The sequence below is a fragment of the Amblyraja radiata genome, chromosome 2, assembly GCF_010909765.2.
Source record: "Amblyraja radiata isolate CabotCenter1 chromosome 2, sAmbRad1.1.pri, whole genome shotgun sequence".
In the NCBI taxonomy this organism is placed as follows: Eukaryota; Metazoa; Chordata; class Chondrichthyes; order Rajiformes; family Rajidae; genus Amblyraja; species Amblyraja radiata.
This window is the reverse complement of record NC_045957.1, coordinates 118,068,858-118,096,612: the sequence shown is the minus strand read 5'-3', so window position 1 is coordinate 118,096,612 and position 27,755 is coordinate 118,068,858. Positions and strand designations below refer to the sequence as shown.

The 27,755-nt window shown below is 46.5% G+C and overlaps 1 protein-coding gene across 3 annotated transcripts in view; it reads right to left on the bottom strand.

Annotated features, from left to right (window-relative positions):
* jarid2 (jumonji and AT-rich interaction domain containing 2) overlaps window positions 1-27,755 on the bottom strand; it is a 336,587-nt gene that overhangs the window by 298,277 nt on the left and 10,555 nt on the right. The gene's annotated exons all lie outside the window — the stretch shown is intronic.

Here is a 27,755-nt window from a genome sequence, read left to right as displayed (position 1 = left end):
TGGTGAGTCTCATTTTCTGTAACTCGTTTTCACCTAGCCCAGAGCCAATAATGGCCCGTTTTTTGTATATCTTTCATTCATTTGTTCTATATCACCGTTTATATCTCTTGATCCCCTTTTCCCTGACAGTCTGAAGAAGTGTCTCGACCCAAAACATCACCCATTCCTTTTCGCCAGATATGTGGTCTGACCCGCTGAGTTACTCCAGCATTTTGTCTATCTTTGGAATCTGTGTTTGCGTCTCTCTTTCCTACCTGGGTGATCTAGACAACTGTAGCCTGAAAAAGGATTAAAAGATCACGCATTCATCCAGAAATTGTTAACATTTTTTACTCTTTTTGCGGCAGCAAAGAACAAATAAATTAATTTTAAAGAGACACAAAAAGCTGAAGCAACTCAGCGGGACAGGCGGCATCTCTGGAGAGAAGGAATAGGTGGCGTTTCGGGTAGAGACCCTTCTTCCGACCGGAGACTATCTTAATTGTAAACCAGCACCTGCAGTCTGAAGGAGGGTCTCGATCATAAATGTCACCCTTCCTTCTCTCTAAAGATGCTGCCTGTCCCACCGAGTTACTCCAAGCATATTTTGTCTATCTTCGATGTAAACCAGCATCTGCAGTTTCTTCCTACACAAACAAATTGATTTTCAGTGATAAAGAGTCGTACAGCATGGAAACAGGCCCTCCAGCCTATCTCATCCATGCCAACTAAGATGCCCATCTGAGCTGATTCTTTTTCCGGTATCTGGCTCATATCATCACTATTCATTCCCTAAACATGAACCTACCCAAGTGTTATTAAAAATGCTGCGATTTAGTTTTAGCTTAGAGATTCAGCACAGAAACAGGCCCTTCGACCCATCGAGTCCATGTCGACCATCAGTCACTCGTTCACACCAGTTCCATGTTATCCTACTTTCTCACCCACTCTCTGCATACTGTGAGGCAATTTACTGAGGCCAATTAATTTCAAACCCGTACGTCTTTGGAATGTGGAAGGAAACCGGAGCACTTGGAGGAAACCCACGCGGTCACAGGGATAACGTAATATGAAAATGGGTACAAGCTGGCAATGGTGGCGCAGCGGTAGATTTGTTGCCTTGCAGCGAATGCAGCGCCGGAGACCCGGGTTCGATCCCGACTACGGGTGCTGTCTGTACGGAGTTTGTATGTTTTCACCGTGACCTGCGTGGGTTTTTCCGAGATCTTCGGTTTCCTCCCACACTCCAAAGACGTACAGGTTTGTTGGTTGATTGGCTTGGCAAATGTAAAAATTGTTCCAAGTGGGTGTAGGATTGTGTTAATGTGCAGGGATCGCTGGTCAGCAAGGACCAGGTGGGCCGAAGGGCCTGTTTCCGTGCTGTATCTCTAAACTAAGCTATGTACACTGTGTACACTTGTACTGTGAGATGCTTATCTAAGATGTGACTAAGTGCTTATGTATTGTGATACTTGTACTGAACTGTACACAAAAATGAATTTCACTGTACCTTGATACATGACAAATAAAGTACCATACCCACACAGTATCCACACAGATAGCACCCAAGGTCAGGATCTAACCCAGGTCTCTGGCGCCGTAAGGCAGCAACTCTACCGCTGTGCCACCGTCATCCGGTGTTTAGTTTATTATTGTCACATGTACAGAAGTACAGTGAAAAGCTAAAGTTGTGATTAAGAAAGTTGCCTCTCCAATTTCCTTTAAACCCTTCACCTCTCCACCTTGAACTCGTGCCCTCTTAGTTTTAGACTCTCGTTATCCTTGGTAGGGAGACAAAGCCTAGCTACCTCATCCATGACACCAATTTTATAAAAGTGTCCACAAGGTCACCCATCTGCCTCCTGCTCACCAGTGAAAACAATCCTAGCATATCCAATTTCTCCTTGTAACTGAAGCCCTCCATTCCGGTAGACTGGAACTATAGAGGTGTACAAAATGGTGAGAGGAATAGATCGGGTACACACAATGTGGGTCAAGCAGCATCTCTAAAGGACATGGATGACAACGCTTTGGATTGTGACCATCGTGCCAAATTGGTACAGATTGAATAGACATAGAACATAGAATAAGCTTGGATAGAGTGGATGTGGAGAGGATGTTTCCACTGGTGGGAGGGTCTCGAATCAGAGGCCACAGCCTTAGAATAAAAGGATGTTTCTTAGGAAGGATAGATTAGAATTTCTTTAGTCAATGGGTGATGAATCTGTTGAATTCATTGCCATAGAAGGCTGTGGAGGCCAAGTCAATGGATATTTTTAAAGCAGAGATAGATAAATTCTTGATTATTACGGGTGTCAGGGGTTATGGGGAGAAGGCAGGAGAATGAGGTTAGGAGGGAGAGAACGATCAGCCATGATTGAATGGCGTAGACTTGATAGGCGAAATAGCCAAATTCTGCTCCTATCACTTATGATCCAAATCATTCATGAGAGGAATAGATCGGGTAGAAGCACAGTTTCTTGCCCAGAGTAGGGGAATCTCCGAGGTATCTCAGTGTGTGTCTTTCTCTACCCTACCCTCTCCTACCCTCTCCCTCCTGGCGATCTAGCTAACGGTAGCCTGATACAGATTAAAAGGTCACACATTCATCCAATTTGGCAGCAATGAACAAATAAGTTAATTTTCAGAGAGAGTCATCAAGAACTAGAGGACATAGGCTTAAGGTTAGGGGGGAGAAAGATTTAATAGGTAAGGGGACACGCACAACAGGTGGTGGATATATGGAATAAGCTGCCGGAGGAGGTAGTTGAGACAGGGACCATCGCAATATTTAGACAGGTACATGGATTGGAGAGGTTTAGAGGAATATGGGCCCAAACGCAGGCAGCTGGGACTAGTACTGATGGGACATGTTGGTCAGTATGGGCAAGTTAGGCCCATTTCCACGCTGCGTGACTCTATGAAATTTGTTAAAACAAAAGACAAAGTGCTGAAGTAACTCAGCAGGCAGCATGTCTGGAGAACATAGGTGAAGTTTCAGGTCAGGACCTATTTTCAGTGTGAATATCTTCTACACTCTTAGCTCTAACCACATCCTTTCAGTAATTTAGTGACCACAAGTACACACAAAGTGTGGGTGTGTGCGCGTATGCCCAGGAATGTGAAGAATGACGTTTCGGCTTGAGACCCTTCTTCAGACTGAGTCAGGGGAAAGTGGAAAGAGATACATAGAGAGATAAGAAAAAAAATGATTGGTACAAATAAGTGAAAGATATGCAAAGAAGTAACGATGATAAAGGAAACAGGCCATTGTTAGGTGTGGGCTAGTTTATGAAGGCAAGCAAGCTATAGGCCTTCTACACTAGACACAAGGAAAGTGGAATTTTAGGGGGTGGCAGGGTGGTGTTCGATCCTGACTACGGGTGCTATCTGTGAGCAGTTTTGGGCCGCATATCCGAGGAAGGATGTGCTGGCGGTGGAGCGTATCCAGAGAAAATGTTTCGCGAATGATCCCAGGGATGATCGAGGTTAACATATTATTCTTGATTAGTAAGGGTGTCAGGGGTTGTGGGGAGAAGGCAGGAGAATGGGGTTGAAAGGGAAAGATAGATCAGCCAAGATTGAAATGGCAGAGTAGACTTGAAGGGCCGAATCCTACACTAACCGAACACTATCCCCCCCCCCACACACACTAGGGACAATTTACATTTTTATACAAAGCTAATTAACCTACAAACCGGTACGTCTGGAGTGTGGGGGGGAAACCCGAGAGCTCAGAAAACCCACGCGGTCACGGGGAGAACGTACAAACTCCATGCAGACAGCAACGGTAGTCAAAACCGATCCCGTGTCTCTGGCGCTGCAAGGCAGCTACTCTACCGCTGCGCTCCAACCTTTGTTAACCAAGGTTCCCTAATCTCACCATCTTTGCTTCTCCTCCACAACAGTTTTAGCAGAGCCTCATACAAGCCGAATTGCTGAAACACTGAAAATAGACACAAAGTGCTGGAGTAACTCCGTGGGACAGACAGCATCTCTGGAGAGAAGGATTGGGTGATGTTTCGGGTCGAGACCCTTCTTCAAACACTGCCGCCTGGTATTCAAGCGTTATGTCTTGACAACAAACACCACAAGGTTCACAAGAGACCTTTGGGTATAGTGGTAGTACTTTCCATGACCTCAGCATCTCACCTGCACTTTAGAGCCAATTACTTACAAAAAAGTGTTTTATTGCAATGCAAGAAAGAGCAGCCGATTATAGACAGCAATTCCTAAAATTGACCCTTGGGATCCTACACACCAAGTGACAGGATGTGCAGGGACTGGCTTTCACGCTACATATTTCATACGAAAGACACATGTAGGGCGGCACGGTGGCGCAGCGGTAGAGTTGATGCCTTACAGCACCAGAGACCCCCGTTTGATCCTGACCACAGGCGCTGTCTGTACAGAGTTTGCACGTTCTCCCTGTGACCTGCGTGAGTTTTCTCCAGGTGCTCCGGTTTCCTCCCACACGCCAAAGACGTAGGTTAATTAGCTTTGGTAAAAATTGTAAATTGTCCGGTGATCACTGGTTGGTGCGGACTCGGTGGGCCTAAAGGTCTGTTTCAGCGCTGTATCTCTAAAGTCTGCCCCCTTTCCGAATCCAGGCATTCCATCAATCTCTGGAAATGTTAAGTCTTTCAGAGTCGCTGCCTCCTTTGTCCAGCTTTCCTCCACTCATCCACCTCCCCCCCAAAACAAAGTCTGAAGAAAGGGCCTGACCAGAACTATCACCTATGTTTAGTTTAGAGATACAGAGTGGAAACAGGCCCTTCAGCCCTCTTGTCCGTGCCGACAAGAGATCACTGTTTCACATGTTCTAAGGGACAATTTACAGAGGCCAATCAACCTACAAACCTGAATGTCTTTGGAATGTGGGAGAAAACTCAAGCAGTCACGGAGAGAACGCACAAACGTTGTAGACACCACCCATAGTCAGCATCAAACCCAGGTCTCTGGTGCTGTGAGGCAGCAACTCTACCCCTGCACCACTGTGTCACTGGTCTCCATAAATGATGCCTGACCCGCTGAGTTACACCAGAGTGCTTTTTTTTCTAATCCAATATCTAGTTCTTTACATCTCGGTGATAAGTTCGCCAATTTGATATCCTTTCATACAATATATTAATATATAATTTAATAAAGAGTAACTTATTGGACGAAACCGTGGTAGAGTCGCTGCCTTACAGCGCAAGAGACCCGGATTCAATCCTGACCTCAGGTGCTGTCGGTACGGAGTTTGTACGTTCTCCCTGAGACCGTGTGGGTTTTCTCTCACATCCCAAGGTTTGTAGGTTAATTGGCCTTGATAAAATGGTCCCTAGTATGCAGGATAGTGCTAGTGTATGGGGTGATCGCTGGTCGGCACGAACCCGGTGGGCCGCAGGGCCTATTTCCGTGCTGTATCTCTAAAGTCTAAAGACTACGAGAATCAACCCCGCAAGTGACCAGTGTCCAAAAACCTCATCGTAGTGGTCACTTACAATGGACCTCCCATTCTTCCAGAGTCCGATCGGTGTTTAGTTGGAAATACTCACGAGGTAAAAATCAGTGTATCAGCAAAGAAACAAAGAACTGTAGATAGACATCAGTTTGAAGAAGGGTATCGGCTCGAAACGTCACCCACCCCCTCTCTCCAGCATTTTGTGTCTATCTTCGATTTAAACCAGCATCTGCAGTTCTTTCCTACCCCAACTGCACATTCAGACACACAAAAGAACAAACAAAGCTTTGGGAATAAACAGCATTAAGCCTCCACATACAGCTATTCCCTGGAGAGTAGGAGGATAAGGGGTGATCTTATAAAGGTGTACAAAATCACGAAAGGAATAGGTCGGGTAGACACACAGAATCTCTTGCCTGAAGAAGGGGAAATCGAGGACCAGAGAACATTGGTTTATGGTGAGGGGGGGGGGGGGAAAGAACGAGAAAGATTTTAAAGATCATGTGATAGGAGCAGAATTAGGCCATTTGGCCAATCAAGTCTACTCTGCCATTCAATCATGGCTGATCTATCTCTCCCTCCTAACCCCATTCTCGTGCCTTCTCCCCATAACCACTGACACCCTTACTAATCAATGTTATAGGACTCAGAGGGGTAACTTTTTTACTCAATGGGTGGCGGGTGTAGGGAACGAGCTGCCGGAGGTAGTTGAGGCTGGTACTATAGCAGGTACATAGTATCCGGAAGTGGCGGCGCCGGGAACGGCTGCGGCTCGCCTGCAGTCCGTTTGTCTTTTAGTTTTTTGTGTTGTATTTTTTTCGTTTTGTCTAGTTACGTTTTTGGTTTTTAGGTCGTGTTTATGTGGGGGGGGGGGGGGGGTGAAACGGGGCTTGCTGTCTCTCCCTTCGGGGGAATACGACCTTTTTGTCGTATCCCCCTTCTCTGCCTCCGTCTACACTGAGGCCTAATGGCGGAGCTGGCGACCTCGGGACTCTGGAGGCAGCTGACAGGACTCGCCCTGAGCTCCCGTGAGGGTGGCCCAGCCCGGGGCTGGAACTGCGCTCTCATGAGAGCGGCCCAGCCCGAGGGAGAACGGCACTCCCGTCGGAGTAGCCCAGCCCGAGGGTGGAACGGCACTCCCGTCGGAGTGGCCCAGCCCGAGGGTGGAACGGCACTCCCGTCGGAGTGGCCCAGCCCGAGGGTGGAACGGCACTCCCGTCGGAGTGGCCCAGCCCGAGGGTGGAACGGCACTCCCGTCGGAGTGGCCCAGCCCGAGGGAGAACGGCACTCCCGTCGGAGTGGCCCAGCCCGAGGGTGGAACGGCACTCCCGTCGGAGTGGCCCAGCCCGAGGGTGGAACGGCACTCCCGTCGGAGTGGCCCAGCCCGAGGGAGGAGCAGCACTCCCGTCGGAGTAGCCCAGCCCGAGGGAGAACGGCACTCCCGTCGGAGTGGCCCAGCCCAAGGGAGAACGGTACTCACGTGAGGGCGATCCGGCTCGGGGCTGGAACGGTGCTCCGGTGGCTGGGACGGCGTTCTGAGGCGGTGACCTGAGTCCGGGGTTCAGCCGCGGGCCAGCGGCTGCGTGTGCTGGACTGGAGGGCGGCAGCTTCGACCACCCCCGGGCCGCGGTGTTTGAACTGGCCCGTTTGCGGGGTTCGGTGAGCCGCGCGCGGGACTGTTGTGCCATCGCCCGGTGGGGAATCGCCTCAGCGCAGAGGGAGATGAGGAGGGAAGAGACAGTAACCCTAAGATTTTTGCCTCCACCACAGTGAGGAGGTGCTTGGAGGATACACTGTGGTGGTGTTAATTTGTGTTTATTGTTGTTTATTATTGTATGATTGTCTGTATGACTGCAGGCACGAAATTTCGTTCAGACCGTAAGGTCTGAATGACAATAAAGGTATTCAATTCAATTCAATTCAATACATGGATAGGGTAGATTTAGAGGGATATGGGCCAAACGCAGTTAGGTGTGACTAGAGTAGATGGGACATGGTGGTCGGTGTGGGAAAGTTGGGCTGAAGGGTCTGTTTCCACACTATATAACAATATTCAGTCCCCTGTTGACCATACCTTCAGCTTGCCCTAGTCTACCACTTTCCTTGACGCAGAAAAACTATTTGCCCTCGAGTCGGAAAGTTGTGGTTTGAAACCCCTTCATAAACACGGGCACAGAAACTAGGTCAATAATTCAGAGCTACTCGCATGAGAGTTGGAGGGGAGGAGAAGGTGGCAAATCTGCAAGATTAAAGCTTGCAGTTCGTTCTCCTTCAGTCTTTAGTTTATTTTAGTTTAGAGATACAGCGTGGAAACAGGTCTTTCGACCCACCGAATCCGCAACAATCAGCGATCCCTGTACACTTACATTATCTTACACACACCAGGGACAATTTACAATTCTACCTAAACCAATTAACCTACAAACCTGTACGTCTTGGGAATTTGGGAGGAAACCAGAGCACTCGGAGAAAACCTACACAGGTCACAGGGGGAACGTACAAACTCTGTACAAACAGCACCCGTAGTCAGAATCGAACCCAAGGTTACTAGATTGCAAGGCAGCAACTCTACCACTATCAGAGATACAGTGCAGAAACAGACCCGTCGGCCCACCGGGTCCTCGCTTGGGAGTACAGACAGGTGGGAGGGCAAAATGCTGGGAGTAACTCAGTAGGACAGACAGCATCTCAGGAGAAAAGTAATGGGTGACGTTTCGGGTTGAGACTTTTCTGCAGACATTAATGCAGATGGGTAAAGCTGGAGAAACCTACTTGTCAAATCAAGAACAAATTCATAGTCTCTCAAACACAGATACGCTAAAACACACACACTAAAACATTCATAAGTTGTACGGGCGGAATTAGGCCATTTGGCCCATCTACGCCATTCAATCATGGCTGATCTATTTCTCCCTCCTAACCCCATTCTCCTGCCTTCTCCCCATAACCTGACACCCGTACTAATCATGAATCTGTCCATCTCAGCCTTAAAAATACCTGATGACTGGGCCTTCACAACCTTCTGTGGCAATGAATTCCAGATTCACCACCCTCTAAATAAATTTGTACTTGTCTCCTTATTAAAGGTACATCCTTTTCTTCTGAGGCCATGACCTCTAGTCCTCGGCTCTCCCACTTGTGGAAACATTCTCTCCACATCCACTCTGTCAAATGCTCATCATTCCTGGGATCATTGTCATAAACCACCTCTGGACTCGCTCCAACACCAAGGTCAATAAAGACACTGGAAAACTTGAGGCCTGGTCACATTTGTGCAGTGGCACTGTTAATGCTTTCAAGTTAGGATAATTCAACATAGGATGTACTTCCTACGGCAGCTGAGGAAGCCCAATCTGCCACTGGCAATGATGGTCCAATTCTACACGGCCATTGTAGAGTCTGTTCTCACCTTCTCCATCATGGTCTGGTTTGGCTCAGCCACCAAGCACGACACCTAGAGGCTGCAGCGAATCGTCCGATCAGCAGAGAAGGTTATTGGCTGCAACCTTCCCACCATTGATGAACTGTACACTGCAAGGGCCAGGAAGCGAGCGGGCAAGATCATCTCTGACCCCTCTCACCCTGGCCACAAACTCTTTGAATCACTTCCCTCTGGAAGGCGACTCCGGACTGTCAAAGCTGCCACAGCCAGATATAAAAACAGTTTTTATCCACGAGTAGTTGCTCTACTCAACAGCCAAAAATCTGTAGCCTCCCTTTGATCTGGTATTTTGTTGGTTCACATGCTTGATCAATGGTATTTTATCATTAATGTTTTATTATTATTAATGTTTAGTGTTTTCTGAGTCATTCGTAATAGTCACTGTATGTCATGTTGTTACTTGTGGGCAGAGCACCAAGGCAAATTCCTTGTATGTGATGTGAATACTTGGCCAATAAACTTTCTTAATTACTTACTTACTTAATGACTGGAGATTAACAGTGTGGCATGGTGGCGCAGTGGTAGAGTCGCTGTCTAACAGCACCAGAGACCCGGGTTCGATCTTGACTATGGATGTTTGTCTGTACGTAGTTTGTACGTTCTACCCGTGATCTGCGTGGGATTTGTCCGGGAGCTCCGGTTTCATCCCACACTCCAAACACGTACAGGTTTATAGGCTAATTGACTTAAGTAAAATTGTAAATCATCACTAATGTGTGTAGGGTAATGCATGGGTATCGTTGGGTCCATCGATGGGCCGAAGGGCCCGTTTCCACGCTGTATCTCTAAACTAAACTTTCTAAGAGGCATAGAACCTGGACTAGACTAGTGGAAATATCCTCTCCACATCCACTCTATCCAGATCTTTTACTATTCGGTAAGTTTCAATTAGGTTTCCCCCCCCACCCCCCCCATCTTTCTAAACCCAGTGAAGAATGGTGGCCAAGAACAACGGGTGAATTAAATGACAAAAGGGACGACAGCACAAGATGGAAGAGGGTATAACAGGAAAAGGAGGTGGAATGATTGGGAAAAGCCAAATTATCTGAAATTAGTTTGAGTCAGTTTCTGCTCAACTGGGCGTTTCCTGTTTGGTAATGAAACCTTGAGGTTGGAAGTGGCAATTAACTCTGTTTAGTAAACCTCAACATCAGATGCTGGAAATAGAGTGATACAGTGTGGAAACAGGCCCATTAGGCCAACTTGCCCACACCGATGAACATGCCCCATCTACACGAGTCAAACATGCCTGCGTTTGACACATATCCCTGTAAACCCGTCCTATCCATGTAGCTGTCCAAATGTTCCTTAAATGTTGCGATAGTACCTGCCTCAACTACCTCCTCTGGCAGCTCGTTCTATACACCACCACCGTTTTAGTGGAAAGGTTGCCCCTCAGGATCCTATCTTTCCCCCCTTCACCTTAAACACATGCCTCCTGGTAGACAGAAGTGTTTTTGTCTACCTTTGATTTTCCAACATCTGCAGTTCCTTCTTAACACATGCCTCCTGGTTCTTGATTCCCCAATACCAAGTTTGAAACTAGTTTATTGTCACTTGTACTGAGGTAAAGTGAAAAGTTTATGGCGTGCTAACCAGTCAGTTAATAGACACTGGGTAGAAGACTCTGGGCATTCGCTGTCTCTTCCTCTCGTGATTTTGTACACCTCTATAAGATCACCCCTCATCCTTCTGCGCTCCAAGTAATAGAGTCCCAGCCTGCACAACGTGGACGTGAAGCGGCAAATGAAAATAAAAGATGGCCACAACTTTAGGAATCAAAGTGAATGGGAGATATACTGCAATGTGTTGCAAGGATGGCACAGCGGTAGAGTTGCTGCCTTAGAGCCAGATTCGATCCTGACTACGGGTGCTGTCTGTACGGAGTTTGTACGTTCTCCACGTGGGTTGTCTCCGGGTGCTCCTGTTTCTTCCCACACTCCAAAAACATACAGGTTTGTAGGTTAATTGGCTTTGGTAAAAATTGCAAATTGTCCCTAGTGTGTAGGATATTGCTAGTGTATATCGCTGGTCGGCGTGGACTTGGTGGGCTGAAGGGACTTTTTCCACGATGTATCTCTGGTCTAAAGTCTTATTCTGAATACACGTCACCTCTCAGTAGTTTTGTTAACGGTCTCCAGTATTCAACCAAGCAGCTGACAGCTTCGGTGAACAAAAGGCGTTGGAACGTTTGTGACTGAAGGGATTTCCTTTGGTGCTAAATCCGTTCTCTTGCAGGCTGCATAGTATGCTTCACCACCCTTGTAAATTTGAATAAAGCACCATCCATGAATAGCAGAATTCACTACCCCTTAGAAAGAATTAAGCCCAATCTTTAACTGCGTCTAAACAGGTTTCTGCATGTTTCTGTCTCCTAAAATTGAGTTTACTGACTTCAACGTAGCAGGCATGATCTATGCATGGATATCACATCACAGGGATGCAACGCTGAGGCTTAATAAGAAACTGGTCAGATCACATTTAGTTTAGTTTGTCCAGCGATCTCCATTGATTAATACTCCCCTACACACACTGGGGACAAGTCTTGGAAGGAAACCAAAGATCGTGTAGACAACCCAAGCATGTCACGGGGAGAACGTACAAACTCCGTACAGATAGCACCTGTGGTCAGGATCGAACACGGGTCTCTGGCGCTGTGAGGTAGGATCTCTAAATCTTAGGGGCAATTTACAGCAGCCAATTAACTTACAAATTTTTGGAGGGGTAATCAGGAACACCTGGATGAAACCCACTCAGTCACGGAGAATTTGCAAACTCTGCAGAGACAGTGCCCGAGGTCAGGATTGAACCTGGGTCTCTGGCTCTGTGAGGCAGCAGCTCTACCAGCTGCGACACCTCTCAATGGAAAGAACATCGAGGGCTAGAATACAAAAACAGGCATGTAATGCTGAGGCTCCATATGGCGCTGGTCAGGCTACATTTGGAGTATTGCTAGTAATTTTTGGCCCCACATCCGAGGAAGGATGTGCTGGCGTTGGAGAGGGTCCAGAGGAGGTTTACGAAAATGATCCCAGGAATTGAGTGGGTTAACCATGTTTGATGGCACTGGGCCTGTACTCGCTGGAGTTTAGGATGAGGAGTGTGTCTTATTGAGACTTAAGGAATAGTGAAAGGCCTGGATAGAGTGGATCTGGAGAGGATGCTTCCACTAGTGGGAAAGTCTAGGACCAGAGGGCAGAGCCTCAGAATAAAAGGACATACGTTAAGGAAGGAGATGAAGAATTTCTTTAGTCAGAGGGTGGTGAAACTATGAAATTCATTGACAGACGGCTGTGGAGGCCGAGTCATTGGGTATTTTTAAGGCGGAGATTGACAGATTCTTGATTAGTACAGGTGTTGGGGATTATGGGGAGAAGTCAGGAGAATGCGGTCGAGAGGGAAAGATAGTTCATAGGGGATAGCAAAGTTAGACCATTCGGCACATCAGGTCTACTCCATCATTCAATCATGGCTGATCTATCTCTCCCTCTCAACGCTGCCGGACTGAGGTCCACCATTATCTCCAACTCTGCTATTCCCAGCTGAAGTTATTCAGCCATGATGGAGAAATAAGGTGGATGGGAAAAAAAGTTTGTCGCTGCTTTCAGTTCTACTCAGCTCATTAGATAAGAAATGCTAAACCAGGGAATGGCAACACGAGGCCTTCATGTGCCCGAGGCAGTTTTATTACAACCTTTAGTCCAATAGATCAGCCATTTTCTAAGGAAACAATCTCTTGACATTTTAAAATAACTACATTCTCATGTTACCTCGGCACGACATCACGGCCTTGAAGGCTGAAGCTTGGCCAGAGTCTCTCAGGAAAGTGCTTTGCCATTTAATGTACTTTGAAACTGTAAACCCCGACATGATAACATTTAATTTGTCCGTGAGGAGATTAGTCAAACAAATAACCACTGCATTCCACCCTGGTACAACACTGAGTACAGAAAGATAGGGCAATATTAAACACGTTCATTTAGTCATCACTACTGTAGAAATGTTGCTTAGTTTTGTTTAGAGATACAACACCGAAACAGGCCCCTCGGCCCACCAAGTCCGCACCGACCAGCGTTCCTCGCACAATTACTCACACTACCACACACACACGTGACAATTTACAATTTTACCGAAGCCAATCAGCTTGCAAACCTGTACGTCTTGAGTGTGGGAGGAAACCAGAGCACCCATTAAAAAACACACGCAGGTCTTGTGAAGAACAGGCAAACCCCCTACAGAGACAACCCGCAGTCAGGATGGAACTTGGATCACTGGCGCTGTAAGGCAGCAACTCTACCACTGTGCCACTGTTAAGCTGGAACGGATGCAGAGGAAATTTCTGAAGATGTCGCCAGGACTCGAGAGCCTGAGCTACAGGGAGAGGTTGAGCAGGCCAGGAGCAAGCAGGAGGATGAGGGGTGACTTCTAGAGGTATACAAGATCAATCCTTATCTTGGATCCCATCTGCCTAGAGTTTGCACGTTCTCCCGGTGGTCCCACGTATTATTTCTGTGAATTCACCCAAAATGTAAAAGGTGGTAGGATAATTGGCTACTGTACCTTGCCTCTAGCACCGAGGTGAAGGGTGGAATCGGGAGTGGAGGCAATAAGGTGTGGAGAAGAAACATTTAGACAGGTACATGGATAGGAAAGGTTTAGAGGAATCTGGGCCAAATGCGGGCAGGTGGAACTAGTGTAGATGGGACATTGGCAGTTGTGGGCAAGATGGGCCAAAGGGCCCGTTTCCACACTGTATCACTCTGACGAAGAAAATGGGGTTCAAAGGTTGACATGAACCTGGTGGGCTGAAGGGCCCGTTTCCTTGCTGTAAAAAAGCCAGAAGGGTTCCACACAATTGGCTTTGGAGCTCCTATTCTTTGAATCAAGTTATTTGAGGGCAGCGTGATGGTAGAGTTGCTGTCTTACAGCGCCATAGACCCGGGTTTGATCCTGGCCTAGAGTCTGTGTACAGGAATCGCTGGTCAGCGCCGACTCGGTGATCCGAAGGGCCTGTTTCCACTCTGTATCTCTAAACTAAAGACATCATTTTAAACCCAAGCTGATAAAAAATTACCAGATTCAATCTAGGTGCAATATAATAGCAAAGGTTTTATAAAGTACAACCATTTAAAAAAAGAGGGGGAAAACAATGTGAAAAATTGACAAGATGCACGGAAGACTGTTTATTGACCGATATATTAGAGGGACGTCAGCGTTAGATAAATTGACTTTACAAACAGTTCCCAGCAATTATCCCAGAAAAACAAACCCTTGCAATTATGCAAAACTTCGACATGCCTATGTAAACTAAAAAAGCTCATGGTGGCACAGTGGCGCAGCGGTAGAGTTGCTGCCTTAAATCTCCAGAGACCTGGATTCGATCCTGACAAAGGGTGCTGTCTGTACAGAGTTTGTACGTTCTACCAATGACAGCGTGGGCTCACCCCGGGTACTCCAAAGACATATAGGTTTAGAGGCTAATTGGCTTTTTTTTATAAATGTAAATTGTCCCATGTGTATGTAGGATAGTGCTCGTGTACATGGATCGCTGGTGGGCATGGACCTGGTGGGCCCTGCATCTCTATAAAGTCTAAGGATATGCAGGAAATAGAGTTTAGTTTATTGTCACGTGTACCGAGGTACAGAAAAAAGCTTTTGTTGTGTGCTAACCAGTCAGCGGAAAGACTACCAGGGACGGCAAACGATTGGCAGTCTGTTTGTTCTTACGTCTTTAAAAAAAAAATTAGTGCGTTTTGTAAGTTTGTGTAAATGTTCTCTGGTTTGTTTTACGTGGGGGGAAGGCGGGGGGGGGGGGGGTGGGGGGGTCGGGGATTTTTTTTTTCAGTTTCTTACCTCTCCGGAGATGCAATGTTTTTGGGTCACGTCTTCGGTCTACCATCAATGCGGCCTACCATCAATGGAGCTGGAGACCTCCTCGGACTGGCCTTGGGCCCCATCGCGGGGCATGGACTTAATATCGGAGCTGATCCTTTGCCTGGGATCGCTCCAACCGTGGCCTGCGGACTTACCATCAAGAGCTTGCAGTCTCAGGAGAGGCTGGTCGGGAGCTCCGACGAATGCAGTCTCGGGAGAGGCTCGACCAGCCCCGATCGCCCCCCCCCCCCCCCCCGGGCCCAAAACGCCACTGGCTACGGGAGTCAAGATCATCCCGTCAACGGAGTGCTCGAGGCCACCGACCGCAGGAGAGTTAAGGGAAGCAATTGAACTTTTTTTCGCCTTCAGTTATAGTGAGGAATGTGGAGTCTCTGTGGTGGATGTTTATGTTAAAATGTATTTTGTGTGCTCTGTTGCATTTTATTTGTATGACTGACTTGGCAAATGAAATTCCTTGTATGTTGCAAAACATACTTGGCTAATAAAGTATTATTGTGATTGATTGTGATTGTGATTGCAATCGAGCCTTTCGCAGGCAAGAGGAGATCATTTAACTCCGTGCTGTATCCTGTAGGAAAGACCTGCAGATGCTGGTTTACACCGGAGGTAGACACAAAATGGTAGAGTAACTCAGCAGGAAAGGGAGCATCAATGGGTGACGTTTCGGATCGAGACCCTTCTTCAGACTGCAGCACTGATATTGTGGGCCAAAGAGCCTGTTTCCGCGCTGTATCTCTAAAGTCTAAAGAGATGCAGTAAATGAAGCAACATGGATCACGTGCAGGCAAGAGGTCAATTAAACTTGGCATCATGTTCGCCACGGACATTGTGGGCCGAAGGGCCCATTTCTGCACTGTACTGTTCTATGATCCAATTTGACAAATGTTAAAAAGCTTGATAATCTGTTCTCTGGGTTAAATCCAGACATCATGCCCAGTGTTTTATTGTTGCTGCGCTTGGATTACTGCCACTCTGGCAAGGGGAGTAGCAGAGAGGTCGAGTACACAGTGCATTGTTCACATCTGCATTTTTATAAGCAGCGTAACCAAGGATGATTCGCACCCTGACCGCTCCCTCTTCTCCCCTCTCCCAACGGGCAATAGGTACAGAAGAGTGAAAACATACACCTCCAGATTCAAGGACAGTTTCTTCCCAATTGTTATCAGATAACTGAATCATCCTACCACAACCAGAGAGCGGTCCTGAACTACTATCTAACTCATTGGTGACCCTCGGACTATCTTTGATCGAACTTTACTGGGTTTATCTTGCTCTAAACGTTATTCTCTTTATCGTGTTTCTGTACACTGTGGACGGCACGAATCCAATATATAGTCTTTCAGCTGAACGTTGACACAAAATGCTTGAGTAACTCAGCGAGACAGGTAGCATCTCTGGAGAAAAGTAATAGGTGACGTTTTGGGTCGAGACCCTTCTTCAGATTGAGAGTCAGGTGAGAGTGGGAGAGTCTAGGACCAGAAGTCATAGCCTCAGAATTAAAGGACGTTCCTTTGGGAAGGAGATGAGGAGCAATTTATTTCATGAGATGGTGGTGAATCTGTGGAATTCATTGCCACAAATGGCTGTAGAGGCCAAGTCAATGGATATTTTTAAGGCAGAGATAGATAGATTGTTGATTAGTACAGGTGTCGGGGTTATGGAGAGAAGGCAGGAGAATTGGGTTAGGAGGGAGATCAGCCATGATTGAATGGCGGAGTAGACTTGATGGGCCAAATAGCAGGATCCTGCTCATATTATATATGAGCTTATGAATGGGAGACTAAAGATATGTGGAAGGGCAAGGTTCTGAATGCTTTTTGCTTCACAAACGGTACGGCACGGCAGCGGTAGAGTTGCTGCCTCACAGCGCCAGAGACCCGGGTTCGATCCTGACTACAGGTGCTTGTCTGTATGGAGTTTGTACGTGCTCCCCTTCCTCCCACATTCCAAAGATGTACAGGTTTGTAGGTTAATTGGCTTGGTATAAATGCAAATTGGTGTGTGTGTGTGTGTGTGTGTGTGTGTACGTGCGCGTGCATAGGATAGTGCTAATGTGCGGGGATTGCTGGTCGGTGTGGTCTCAGTGGGGCGAAGGCCGGTTTCTGCTGTATCTCTAAACTAAACACAAATGTAGATCTTGGTTTGCAGCTAAGAAATATTTAAAACGTCCATTCTATTTACTCAGCGCTTTGGATTCCTGGCCTGGCCTCATCAGTTGTGCCTCTGATGAAACGACCGCTGACAGCTTCTTTGCATTTGTAAAGAGTCCTCAGCAGCTGTGGGTACACCACCGTAGAGCAATGAATTAAGTCTCGAAACCCAGTGGAGTCTAAATGGAAGGCGGCTCGGCACAACACACAACATTATCAGTATCGCCCTGCTTTTATTGTTGCACCCTGTTTAACAAAATGATGTTTTAAAAACCAAAGTCTGCTCTCAAAATTTTAACAACCCAATAAAGACACACTGCCGTCCACGTTGACCGATTGTGCACAACGTTTGCACAACTCCAGGGCATTTGTTAAGACACTTAAATTGATGGGAATGAAGCCTGCAAATACCTAGACCGTATCCCTGCAGCCTGCTAATTGCAAATTCAGTGGAAATTAAAACACGACAATGTCGACCCATTTTCTACGGCCTAATCTCTGCTAACTGGCAGATTAGGCAAAGCAAAACATGATTATGCTGCAAAAGGCAGGAATTTAATTTTTAAACCATTAAATTTTAGTAGTATTAATGGTGTTTAAGTGCCACTGTGGCACTAGAAACAAAGAAGGGTCTCGACCCGAAACGGCACCCATTCGCCAGAGATGCTGCCTGTCCCGCTGAGTTACTCCAGCATTGTGTCTATCTTCAAAGAAGAATGAGATATGCTTTTCATAAGTTCATGTCATAGGAGCAGAATTTGCCCATTCGACCCATCAAGACTACTTCGCCATATAATCATGGCTGATCTATCCGTCTCAACCCCATTCCTGCCTTCTCCCCATAACCCCTGACACCTGCACTGATCAAGAATCTGTCAATCTCTGCCTTTAAAAATATCCATTGACTTGGTCTCCACAGCCGTCTGTAGCAACTAATTCCACAGGTTCACCACCCCGACTAAAGAAATTCCTCCTCATCTCCTTTCTAAAAGGTACGTCCTTTTATTCCCGAGTCGCACAATATCTAAAATTCAGCACCTTTCGTGGTTATTTATGGTTCAGCTGTGAAATACAATCAAATTTAACTCGTCAAGCCCCAGCAAGTCCTTACACCCTAGCCTTTTCACTGCATGTCACTCCACTGCTCAATGCAAAGTGACAAGAATAGCGTTTCCAATTACACTTCTGACGAAGACCCAGTTTTGAACGAAAATGCTCAAGGTTCGATAGAGTTCGGAGGCACAATTAAAAAAATAACAGGAGTTAAAATAAGCAAGCACGATTTTTGATAGCAGAATATACAAGGGCAGCACAGTGGCATAGCGGCAGAGCTGCCTATGTGATAAGCAAACGCTAACAATCAATTAGCAAGGTTGACATTAAAGTGGCATTGCTCAGCAAAGGCTTTAGGGGCGGCACGGTAATACACTGGTAGAGCTGCTGCCTCACAGCGCCAGAGACCCGGGTTAGATCCTGACTACGAGTGCTGTCTGTAAGGAGTTTGCACGTTCTCCTAGTGACCGCGTGGGTTTTCTCCAGATGCTCCGGTTCCTCCCACACTCCAAAGAGGTCTGGTTTGTAGGTTAATTGGCTTCAGTAAAGATTGTAAATTGGCCCTAGTATGTCGGATAGTGTTGGTCGGCGTGGACTCGGTTGGCCAAAGGGCCTGCTTTCAAGCTGTATCTCTAAACTAAAGTAGAGCATAGGAACACAATGTCCGTGCCAAACATGATGCCACGTTAAACTAATCACTTCTGCCTGCACGTAATCCATACAAGCATTCTACCACAATTTAGTTTAATTTGGTTTACTTCAGAAATACAGCGCGGAAAACTCACCCTTCGGCCCTCCGGGTCTGCACCAACCAGCGATCCCCACACACTAACACTATCCTACACACACTAAGGACAATTTAACGTTTATACCAAGCCAGTTAACCTGCAAACCTGTACGTCGTTGGAGTGTGGGAGGTAACCGAAGATCTCGAAGAAAACCCAGTGGGTCACGGGGAGAACGTACAAACTCCATACAGACTGTGCCCGTAGTCAGGACCTGGCGATGTGAGGCAGCGACTCAACCTTATTTATTGGCCTGTAAATCCAGAATGTAAAAACCCACCTAGTATTTTCTCAGTTTAAACAGTACTCTTCTCAGATTTCACATCTTTTTCATAATCTATTGCATTTCAAAGCATGTCCAATCAAACACTTGAACAAGATCTAGAAAACATTTGATGCCTGTAGTTTATGGAACCATCTAGCACACAGAATTATGGCACTGTCTCAAAAAGTAGTTTTTCAAAACGCCTCTCAAACTCCGGCACCCAACTTCAAATGGGAAGTTTATTTATTGGGGTAGAGGGAGGCAGGAAACAGGATGCATGTTTACTTTAGTTAGAGATATAGCGCGGAAACAGGCTCGTTGGCTCACCGTGCCCACGCCAACCATTGATCCCCGCACACTAACACTATCTTGCACACACTAGGCACAATTTTACATTCATACCAAGCCAAATTACGTACAAACCTGGACATCTTTGCAGTGTGGGAGGAAACCAAAGATCTTGGAGAAAACCTACGCAGGTCACGTGGAGAACTTACAAACTCCGTACAGACAGCACCCGTAGTCAGGATTGAACCCGGGTCTCTGGCACTAAGGCAGCAGCTCTACCGCTGTGACGCCCTGGACTAGGACCTTATTGTATAAACACCACAAAGGCTGTCAAACTTCTGCCACAAAATACACACGTTGCACAAAGCTAATCATATGTTATATGTGATAGAATTAGGTCATTCGGCCCATCAAGTCTACTCCGCCATTCAATCATGGCTGATCTATCACTCCCTCCTAATCCCATTCTCCTGCCTTTTCCCCATAACCTCGCACACCTGCACTAATCAAAAATCTATCTATCTCTGCCTTAAATATATCCACTGACTTTGCCTCCACAGCCTTCTGAAGCAAAGAATTCCACAGATTCACCACCCTCTGACTAGAGAAATTCCTCTTCATCTCCTTCGTAAAAGAACGTCCATGAGACTATGACTTCTAGTCCTAGACTCTCCCACTAGTGGAAACATCGTCCCCACATCCACTCTATCCAAGCCTTTCACTATTCTGTATGTTTCAATGAAGTCCCCCCCCCCTCATTCTTCTAAACTCCAGCGAGTACAGGCCCAGTGCCGACAAACTTTCATCAAATGTTAACCTACTCATGCCTGGGATCATTCTTGTAAACCTCCTCTGGACCCTCTCCAGAGCCAGCACATCCTTCCTCAGACATGGTGCCCCAAATATTCAAAATGCAGCCTGCCAGCGCCTTATAGCCTCAAATAATGCATGCATCTCCTCTTATAAAGTGCACATGGAAAAACAGCCAAACATCACCAACAGCTTGAAAAAATTAGTGTGATAAGATGATTGATGTATAGAAAATTCAAAACAGGGAGTATAAACTCAGATGTTCAGTCTTTGCAAGTTCAGTCAGTTTTAATCAATCTTCTGCTCCCACCTGCAGCTTGGAGGGTGTGCATTTCAAACTATTACGTTATTCCATGTAAAATAAAACTAAATAAGAACATTGCTATGCAGAAATAAAGAACTGCAAATGCTGACTAATACACAAAAGGACACAAAGTGCTGGCGTAACTCAGGTCAGACAGCATTTCTTGATTCAGTTAGCCCTCAGAGCCAAATCTCTCTCATGAATACATCCAGTGAATTAGCCTCCACTGCCTTCTGGGTCAGAGAATTCCACAAATTCACAATTCTCTAGGAGAAAAAGTTTTTCCTCATCTCACTCCTAAATGACCTACCCCTTATTCTTAAAATGTGACCCCTGGTCCTGACTCCCCCAACAAGGGGAACATTTTTTCGTGCATCTAGCCTGTCCAATCACTTAAGATACAGCGCGGAAGCAGGCCCTTCGGCCCACTGAGGCGGCACCGACCAGCTATGACCCCGTACACTAGCACTATCCCTACACACACTAGGGACAATTCACAATTTTACTGAAGCCAATTAACCTACAAACCTGCACGTCTTCAGTGTGGGAGGAGCACCCGGAGAAAACCCACGCAGGTCACGGAGAGAACTTATAAATTCCATACAGACAGCACCCGTGGTCAGGATTGAACACACAACATTAACACACCACTGTACCGCCCCTTCTTCAAACCAATTAATGGTTGGAACAAAGGCCAGAGTCAAGAAAGGAAGGTGCAAGACAGGCTTAAAAATCTGGAGCAACTCAGCGGCAGAGGAATAGATGACGTTTCGGGTCGGAAACCTTTGTCAGACTTCAGAATGGTGGATTGCGAAAGCAGAGAGAGGAAAGTACTGGGGGGTGGAATCTAGGTGGGTGCAACTCCAAGGGGAGAAGTTGAGTAGGCTGGGACTCTATTCCTTGGACCGCAGGAGGATGTGGGGTGGTCTTATAGAGATGTACAAGATCATGATAGGAATAGATGAGGTAGATGCATAGAGTCTCTTGGCCAGAGTAGGTGAATCGAAGAGCAGAGGACATAGGTTTAAGGTGAAGGGGAAATTATTTAATAGGAATCTGAGGGGTAATGTTTTCACACAATGGGTGGTGGGTGTATGGAACAAGCTGCCAGAGAGAGGAGGTGGTTGAGACTGGGACTATCCCAATGTTAGACAGGTACATGGATGCAACAAATGCAGGCAGATGGGACCCGTGTAGATGGGACATGTTGGGCCGAAGGACCTATTTCCATGCTGTATCACTCAATGACTATGAATTCGGACAATACCACACTCTTGATGTTTGACTATTAGCCACGAGGTGAAGTTGGACAAACTTGGATTGTTTTCTCTGTAGCTGATAGGGAGAGCTGGTTACCAGAATAAGTGAAAATTGAGATCCAGAGGACATAGGTGGAAGGTGAGAGTGGGGGGGAAGGGGGGAGGGGGGGGGGGGGGGGGGGGGCAAGAGAAGCTTTAATAGGAACCCGAAGGATAACAAGCAACATCTAGACACAATCTACTGGAATAACTCAGCATCTCTGGAGAAAAATGCAGCATCTCAGGAGAAAATTATAGGTGACGTTTCAGGTCAAGACCCTTCTTCAGAATGGACCCTTCTTCAGTCTGAAGGGTTTCGACCCAAAACGTCACCCATATAGTTCTCTGAAGAAGGGTTCCTTCTCTCCAGAGATGTTGCCTGACCCGCTGAGTTATTCCAACATTTTGAGACTATCTTCAGTGTAAACCAGCATCTGAAGTTTCTTCCTACACACAAATACATTAATTGGGCTGCCTGGTCTCCAGTGGATGTGTGCCTCATTAATTTATCTCAAGTGAGACAAGTTCTGGATCTTCTCAAGGATGTTCCTTTAGGAAGATGAGGAATTTCTTTGGTCAGAGGGTGTGAATCTGTGGAATTCATTACCGCAGACGTCTGTGGAAGCCAGTTCAATGGATATTTTTAAGGCGTAGATTGATAAATTCTTAATTGGTACGGGTGTCAGAAGTGTATGGAGGAGTATGGTCTAATTCTGCTCCTAGAAACTTATGAACAGGTTTGGTTATCAAAAGCCGCTGCCAAAATCCCAGCACAGGGAATGAGAGGAGTGCGTCACAAGAACAGAATCTCCATCTTTAATAGCTATCCACACACTTCCACAATGCACACTGGTGCTGACATGGAAGACAAGATTGTGTTTAATTGCAAATTTCCCATCTGTTAAAAGTTACAAGATTTTACAACACAGCTTTGCATCTTCAAAGTTCCACAGACGATTTTACTGCAGTAAAAGATAATGTTTTGAAATGTCATTTGACATCACACTCAAGTTTCTCCACAATAGCCAACTACAAATTCCTTAGAACTTATAATTGTACATTTAGATTTTAGAGATACAGTGGTAACAGGCCCTTCGAGTCCGCTCCGACCAGCGATCACAACGTACACTCGCACTATCCTACACACTATGGACAATTTACAATTTTTCCAAGGCCAATTAATTTACAAACCTGTACGTCGTTGGAGTGTGGGAGGAAACCGGAGCAACCGGAGAAATCCAATTCACGTCACAGGGAGAACGTACAACCTCCGTACAGATAGCACATGTAGTCATGAGGCAAAAACTCTACGCTGCGCCACTCATACTGCCCCAGTTAGTGCCCGGATTAGTGTAGATGGGGCATGTTGGTCGGCGTGGGCAAGTTGGGCCGAAGGGCATGTTTCCACGCTGCATCTCTAAAAACGAAAAGATTCTTCACAACCTCAAGATATTCTCACGTTTAGCAATTTAACAAACCAATGGAATATTGTTGAAGTGTAGTCATGACAATAATATTGCCCTAATCTTTCCACAGTGAAAGGTCTACATTAAGTTAAGTATAAAGCACACACACACAGTATAAACATTATATCGACTACACAGTATAAACATTATATCCCAAAGCCCCCAAGAACCACATGTTCCACACTGACATGCCTTTCTTTGTTCGGAGTAGAATGGTATAGCAACTAAGGAGATGAGACTGATTTGGTAGGCAAGGTACTGCACATAAACATCTCGCTCCTATTGAGACTAAACAAGACATTATATTCCCAGGGCAATTATCTGATTACACCACTGCACAATTATTATATCCATGACATGGTACTGTACTGCACAAATATGTTTTTCCAAAGGGTGCAAAGAAGATTTCCGTGGATGTTGCCAGGACTAGAGGGCCTGAGCTTTACACTTTACGTTAGGGATACAGCGCGGAAACAGGCCCTTTGGCCCACCACGTCCGCACCGAGCAGCAATCACCCCAAAGCAACGGCCAAGAAAGCACACCAACGCCTCTACTTCCCCCCCAACAACTCTCAAAAACCTCTACAGATGCGCCGGAGAAAGCATTTCATCGAGACGCATCGCAGCTTGGTTTGGGAACAATAAATCACAGAGAATTGTGAGCTCAGCCCAAGACCATCACACAAACCAACCTCCCTTCCATTGACTCCATTTATACCTCACGCTGTCCCGGCAAGGCAAGCAGCATAATCAAGGACAAGTTGCACCCTTGGCCACTCCAATCTTCTCCCCTCTCCCATCAGGCAAAAGGTATAGAAGTGTGAAAACCCACACCTCCAGGTTCAGAGACAATCTCTTCCCAGCTGTTATCAGGCAACTGAACCATCCTATCAACAACTAGATAGCAGTGCTGAACTACTATCTACCTTATTGGTGCCCCTCGTACTATCTTTGATCGGACTTTGCTGGCTTTACCTTGGACTGTATCTGTACACTGTGGACAAGACGGCACGATTGTAATCATGTGTTGTCTTTGCACTGACTGGTTAGCATGCAACAAAAGCTTTCCACTGTACCTCGATACACATGACAATAACTGAAATTGAAACAGCAAAATTATTTTCTTAAACACAGTCCGCTGCGCCAACTCAATTCAAGAGGAGAGAGAATCTAGTACGATGATTATGGAAGGCGGCACGGTGGCGCAGCAGTGGAGTTGCTGCTTTACAGCGCCAGAGACCCGGGTTCGATCCCGACTACTGCTGCTGTCTGTACGGAGTTTGTACATTCTCCCCATGACCGCGTGGGGTTTCTCCGAGATCTTTGGTTTCCTCCCATACTCCAAAGACGTACAGGTTAATTGGCTTGATGTGTAAATTGTCCCTAGTGTGTGTAGGATAGTGTTAATGTGCGGGGATCGCTGGTCGGTGCGGACGGTAGGTCAAAGAGCCCCTTTCCGCGCTGTATTTCTAAACTAAACTAAGTCTCATTCAATTCTTATCTGCCTACACGTAATCCACTCTCCTCAGAGATGTTAAAGTACACAGTCTATTTTCAGAATACTGTGTCAAAGAAAGCAGCTGGAATATTGAGACACAATGAATTGCACATGCTGCAATCTTGAGCAAAACACAAGGTGCTGGAGGAACTCAGCAGATCAGGCAGCATCTGTGGAAGAGGTCAGAAGGGTCCCGACTAAAAAAAAAACATCACTTGCCCATTTCCTCCACAACCGGCAACCCTCCCGGTAGGCCCGGCTCGTCCACCCAGAGAGGAGGGAGCCGGGACGGAGGGCTGGTCAGGAGACCGGCTGAGGGAGGGAGTGCACAGCCTCGACCGGGGAGTGGGCTGCTGGTGGCGGGTCTGTCTATCCTCTCTGGGTGAGCGAGCCAGGCCTTCCGGGTGGGTTCCCGGTCATGGAGGAAATGGGTAAGTGATGTTTTGAGTTCTTCAGACTGAAGAAGGGTCTCGACCCGAAACTTTGCCCATTCCTTCTCTCCAGAGCTCAAGCTTCACCCACTGAAGCATTTTGTGTCTACTTAAAGCTAGTTCATTTTCCTTTAAGAACAATATCTGCCTCAGGTCAAAACTGCACTTATCGCACGTCATCACATCATCTCAAAACATGTTTCACTTCCTAATCAAAGAAATGCAGGTTGGCAAGATTTTAGAATTTACTACCTGCTAATTTCCTTTTATATCGTCTACTAAGTTTATCTGGCTTTGTTGCAATTTAGTTTAGTTTAAGATATACAACGCAGTAACAGGCCCTTTGGGGCCACCGAGTCCGTGCTGACCAGCGATCACCCCGTATGCCAACAAGTTCCTACACACAATAGGGACAATTTACAATTTTACCCCATACACTTGTTCTATCCTACACATTAGGGATAATGTACAGAAGCCAATCAACCTATAAACCTGTACTGAAGAAGGGTCTCAGCATGAAACATCATCCATTCCTTCTCTAGAGATGCTGTCTGTCCCGCTGAGTTACACCAACGTTGTGTATCTATCTTCGGTACAAACCTGTGCGCCAGAGCACCCGAAGAAAACCCACGTAGGTCACGGGGAGAACGCAAAAACTCCGTACAGACAGCACCCGTGGGTCAGGATCGAGCCCAGGTCTATGCCGTTGAAAGGCAGCAACTCTGCTTCGCCACTGTGCCGCCCTTAAAGGCTTAAAGAATTCTGGAAGCTTTGACTGAACTTTACCAAATGTCTCTTGGATTATGAACGAAGAGTACTTCCCTCCTTCACTCCTCCCCAACAAACTGCACCATCGTGCCACCCAATTGATATCTGCTAAATAATCACTGCAGCCTTCTCGACATTCACTGCATTCTTTAGATAAGGCAGCATCATCCAACATTCAAGAGTGATCTAATCTTGGCTTCAAGTCCGCACATGCCAAACCCCCATAAATCTGGATTCCCACATTCTTACAATTTTAAATGGCGTTTCAGGTTGGAACCATTCTTCACAAGCTCATAGGTTCTAGGAGCAGAATTTGGCCATTCTACTCTGCCATTCAATCATGGCTGATCTATCCTTTCCTCCCTTTCCATTCTCCTGCAGAAGGTTCCTATTCTCTATCTATCAGTCTATCTATCAGTCTGAAGAAGAGTTACAACCCAAAACATCATCCATCCCTTTTCTCCAGGGATGCTGCCTGACCCACTGAGTTACTGCAGCATATTGTGCCTATCTTTGGTATAAACCATCACCTGGTGATGTTAGCTTAGTTTATTATTGTCACGTGCACCAAGGTACAGGGAAAATATTATTTGTTGCGTGCTATCCTGTCAGCAGAAAGACTATACACGATTACAATCGGCCCATCCAGTGTACAGATACATGATAAATGGTAGAACATTTAGTGCAAAATAAAGTCCAGTAAAGCCTGATTAAAGATAGTCAGAGGGTCTTCAATGAGGTAGATGGTAGGTCAGGATTGCTCTCTAGATGGTGATAGGATAGTTCAGTTGCCTGAACCCAGGCCAATACGGTGGCGCAGCGATAGAGTTGCTGCCTTACAGCCAGCCGGGTTCAATCTTGACAACAGGTGCTGTCTGTACAGAGTAGGCACGTTCTTCCCGTGACCTGCGTGGGTTTTCTCTGGGTGCGCCGGTTTCCTCCCACACTCCAAGACCTACAGGTTTGTAGGTCAATTGGCTTGATGTATAATTATCCCTCGTGTGTGAAGGTAGTGTGCAGAGATTGCTGGTCGGTGCGGAGAAGGGCCTGTTTCTGTGCTGTATCTCTAAACTAAACTGGCCCCAGGGGGCCACATGAGTGGCAAGGGTGCCTGGTGTAATGATGGCTCAGTGAACGCTACCAAATAATGAATATAGAAACATAGAAAATAGGTGCAGGAGTAGGCCATTCGGCCCTTCGAGCCTGCACCGCCATTCAATATGATCATGGCTGATCATCCAACTCAGTATCCTGTACCTACTGTCTCTCCATACCCCCTGATCCCTTTAGCCACAAGGGCCACATCTAACTCCCTCTTAAATATAGCCAATGAACTGGCCTCAACTACCTTCTGTGGCAGAGAATTCCAGAGATTCACCACTCTCTGTGTGAAAAATGTTTTCCTCATCTCAGTCCTAAAAGATTTCCCCCTTATCCTTAAACTGTGACCCCTAGCCGCTGAGAATTCGGAAGAGTTTTGCACTATTCTTGTTTCGTTCAGTTCAGAGATACAACGTGGAAACAGGCCCTTTGGCCCACCAAGTCTGCGCAGACCAGCGATCACCCTGTAGATAGAGGCATAGACTGATACAGTGTGGAAACAGGCCCTTCGGCCCAACGCCTACACTGGCCAACATGTCCCAGCTACACCAGTCCCACCTGCTAGCATTTGGTCTATATCCCTCCAAACCTGTCCGGTCCATGTACCTGTCTAAATGTTTCTTAAATGTTGTGGCAGTACCTGCTTCAACTACCTGCTCCAGCAGTTCGTTCCATACACCCACCACCCTGTGTGTGAAAAAGTTAACCATTGGGTTTCTATTAATTCTTTCCCACCTCACCTTAGACACAGAATCTTCACTGTACTGCCCAGTGTG